Raw genomic sequence first — 4,155 nt, 5'->3', positions numbered from 1 at the left:
CATGGTATCTAGTCCCATCACTTCATGGCAAATAGATGGGGAAACAATGGAAATAGTGACAGACTTTATTTTGGGGTGCTCCAAAATCACTGCAGATGGTGACTGCAGTTATGAAATTAAAAGATGCTTGCTCCTTGGGAGAAAAGTTATGACCAACCTAGACAGCAGAGACATTACTTTGCTGACAAAGGTCCCTCTAGTCAAAGCTATAGTTTTTCTAGTAGTCATGTATGGATGTGAGATTTGGACTATAAAGAAAGCTGAGCGCCAAAGAATTGATGCTTTTGAACTGTGGCGTTGGAGAAGACTCTTGAGAGTTCCTTGGATAGCAAGGAGATCCAACCAGTCCATCCTTAAGGAAATCAAACCTGAATATTCATTGGAAATACTGATGCTGAAGCTGAAACTCCAGTACTTTGGCCACCTGATGTGAAAAACTGACTCATTGGAAAAGACCCCGATGCTGGCAAAGATTGAAGGCAGGAGGAGAAGGGGAAGACAGAGGATGAGATGGTTGGATGGAATCACCGACTCAATGGACATGAGCGTGAGTAAGCTCTGGGACTTGGTGATGGACAGGGAAGCCTGGAGTGCTGCAGTCCATGGGGTCACAAAGAGTCAGACACAACTGAGCAACTGAACTGAACTGAAAGGATCCACCTACCAATGCACGAGACATGGGTTCAATCCCTGGGCTGGGAAGATCCCCTCGAGAAGCAAATGGCAACCCATTCCAAAATTATTACCTGGGAAATCCCAAGGACAGAGGAGCCTGATGGGCTACAGTCCATGGGGTCATAACGAATCAGACATGACTTAGTGACTAAAAAAACAAGTACACCTATTTTTAATGTTGACTAGAGTATATTTCTTTATACATCTTCCTCACGTTGTCAAGTAAGAATGTATTATCAACACTTTCCAATGATATTAGGTATTCTTTAACATAAGCTTCCAGCACGTGAATGTGCCAAAATTTAAACTTTCTTCTTAAATATTCTGTCCTATTGTGAAGACCATTTTTCTACCATGAAAAATGTTGCAATGATCATCTCAGGCTTAAATCTTTGTACATTTTAATTACTGCTTTAGGCTAACTATAAATGGAGTCATTGGGCCAAAGAACTGAAATACTTTTACAGCTCTAGAGACATATTTTCAAACTCCAGAAAAGCTATAGAGTTTTCCACTTCTTTTGTACTAGGGATTCGGGTTACAATTGTGCTGCATTTGTGTGTGCTAAGTCACTTCAGTCGTGTCCAACTCTTTGTGACCCCATGGACTGTAGCCCGCCAGGCTCCTCTGTCCATGGGATTCTCCAGGCAAGAATACTGGAGCGGGTTGCCATGCCCTCCTCCAGGAGATCTTCCTGACCCAGGGATCAAACTGCCTCTCTTATGCCTCCTACACTGGTAGGCGGGTTCTGTACCACTAGCACCACCTGGGAAGCTCCTACAATTGTGCTAACTGTTTGGTAATAGTTTCAATTTGACAGGCGACATTGCACTTTGAATTTATAGTACTTTTATTTTCACATCTTAAGGACAGAAAGTCTAGGATTTCCAAAATATGCCCCATCGTAAGAGGACCTTAAAATGAGGATATCCTGGGGAGGGGCCAGTACTTGATCAGCAACGTGCCAGGGGTGGGAAAACACAGCAGTGGTCCAACCTGACCGTCTCGTAAATGGAGAAACAGGCCAGAGAGGAACAGAGGCTCCCGGGGCTCTGGGGAAGCTGGGCCCGCCACCCTGGTGTCCTCACCAGGGCCTCCTCCCCTGGGTTCCTTATCTGTGACAGCCAGCGTCTGTCTAACCACTTCTCCCTTTTTTCTCTCTTTCAGGAACAAAAAAGCCCAGTCCAAAGGCTGACAAGGAACCATGAAGCTCAGGGAAAATGACTCAGCAGATAACAAAGGAAGCAACTTGGAGAAAAAGAAACTGGTCAGTCCTGGTTCCCTTATGTCTCCCTGGTAGGAGTGTCCAGGTGACCCTGAGGTGGTCCCTCCTGGGGGGGAGGTGGCAAGGGGGCTGAGCAGTGAAGGATGAGCAAAATTAGGGGCACTGGTAAAAGGTGTGTGTGTGGACGAGTGTATGAGTGTCAGGACAGGCCCGGCACACCCAGGAATGCTGGGCTATGACCACATCCTTCTTTAAAAAAATTGTTTTGTAAAAATTGAAGTATTGCTGATTCATGATGTTATGCTAATTTTTGCTCTATGGCAAAGTGATTCAGTTATGCATAGAGACATGTTTTTAAAAATATTCTTTTCCAATAGAGACACAGATGTAGAGGACAAACGTGTGGATACCAAGGGGAGATGAGAGATGGTGGGATGAACTGGGAGATTGGGATTAACATGCATATACTACGATGTCTCAGTTCAGTTCAGTCACTCAGTCGTATCCGACTCTTTGCGACCCCACAGACCGCAACACACCAGGCTTCCCTGTCCGACACCAGCTCTAGAGACATATTTTCAAACTCCAGAAAAGCTGTATAGTTTCCCACTTCTTTTGAGCTGGGGATTCGGGTTACAACTGTACTGCATATGTGCATGCTAAGTCACTTCAGTGATGTCTGACTCTTTGAGACCTCATGGACTGTAGCCTGCCAAGGCTCCTCTGTCCCTGGGATTCTCCAGGCAAGAATACTGGAGAGGGTAGACATTTTCTTCCCCAGAAGACCTTCCCAACCCAGGGATCGAACCCAGGTCTCCTGAATTGCAGGTGGATGCTTTACCGTCTGAGCCACTAGGGAAGCCCCGGCCACATCCTCGATAGAGTGAATTGCCTTAGGACCTGTCTGAGAGCACGGGCCACAGACCATGTGGCTGGGGATCTGGCATCAGATTTGGAGATGGGCGAATCCAGGCTCTCCCTGAACTTCTGTTCTTCCTCGTGGCATCAGCCTAGTGGATCCTCCTGAGCCTGGTGGGAGGGTGGGTGGCGTGGCAGGTGGGAACAGTTGGCAGAGGGTAGAGCAGTGTAGATGTGTCTTGGGAGATGGTTAGTGGGGAGCCCCAGTTAGCTGTCATCTGGTTCACAGAGCCTCACCGGATGGTGCTCATCACAGAGGCCTGGTACTCAAGCAGGGAAACTGGCCTTGGCAATGGTCCAGCTGCACCCTACTGGCCCCAACCCTTTTCTTTGCTGCTGTGAACACCGACACGAGGTTGGGGGCGGGGGGACCCAGGGGGATCTTTCTACAGAGAGTACTCACCGTGTCCTTTGTTGAGACAAGGATGAGAACAAGAGCACTGGGCCAAGAAATAGCTCACCAGAGGGACAGGGGGATGTGAAGAACAATGAATGTTCATTGTGTGCTTAGCTGTAGACCAGGTGCTGTTTTAGGTTCCAGGGTTTTTAGTGTTCTCCACGCACAAACTCCTCAAATCTTAGCAAGTCTAAGAGGTGGTGGCACCATCATCAGGCCCATTTGACAGATGAGGACACTGTGCCAGAGAGGCCGAGAAACTTGCCCAAGAGCTCACAGGTTGTCAGAAGTGGGGCTGAGACCCAAAGCCAGGCAGTCCTTTGGGCACCACTGTCGGGGGGTTAACCCGCTGAGCTGTGGCAAGCAGAGAGAGCAGCTCTCATCAGGCTCATCAAGGCTTTCAAAAGAATGGAGCTCTCTGTTTTCTCACCTTGGAATGCACTGGGGTGCCCCCTGGGAATCCAAGACCCCCCATTTGTCTGAAGGAAGAAAGCACGGTTAACCCCAAGGCCAGGCTTCCTAAATAGGCGAGCCCAGCCTGGAACTTGAGCCAGAATAGTTGGGCTCCCATCTCAGGCGTATGACGTCACTGCTCACCTCTGGGCTGGTTTGCGGGAGAGCTGGGTGGCTGCTGCTGCTGCTAAGTCGCTTCAGTCGTGTCCGACTCTGTGCAACCCCAAAGACGGCAGCCCACCAGGCTCCCCTGTCCCTGGGATTTTCCAGGCAAGAGTACTGGAGTGGGGTGCCATTGCCTTCTCTGGAGCTGGGTTGGGGGGGGGCGACAACTGACAGACAGTCAGTTCCACCAATAAGAAGAACTCTTCAGGCTAAGCACCGCCTCCAGGCTGCACAACGAAAAAGGGGAAGTGACTTACTGCAAGTTTCTTTTGTTCCACTGAGTGGTGTCCAGTCCGGGTTTCTGGGAGAGCCCTTCGTGCAG

The sequence above is a fragment of the Bison bison genome, unplaced genomic scaffold (genome assembly GCF_000754665.1).
Source record: "Bison bison bison isolate TAMUID 2011002044 unplaced genomic scaffold, Bison_UMD1.0 scf7180017864379, whole genome shotgun sequence".
Classification (NCBI taxonomy): Eukaryota; Metazoa; Chordata; class Mammalia; order Artiodactyla; family Bovidae; genus Bison; species Bison bison.
The sequence above is the reverse complement of the archived record's forward strand: the minus strand, read 5'-3'. Positions refer to the sequence as shown.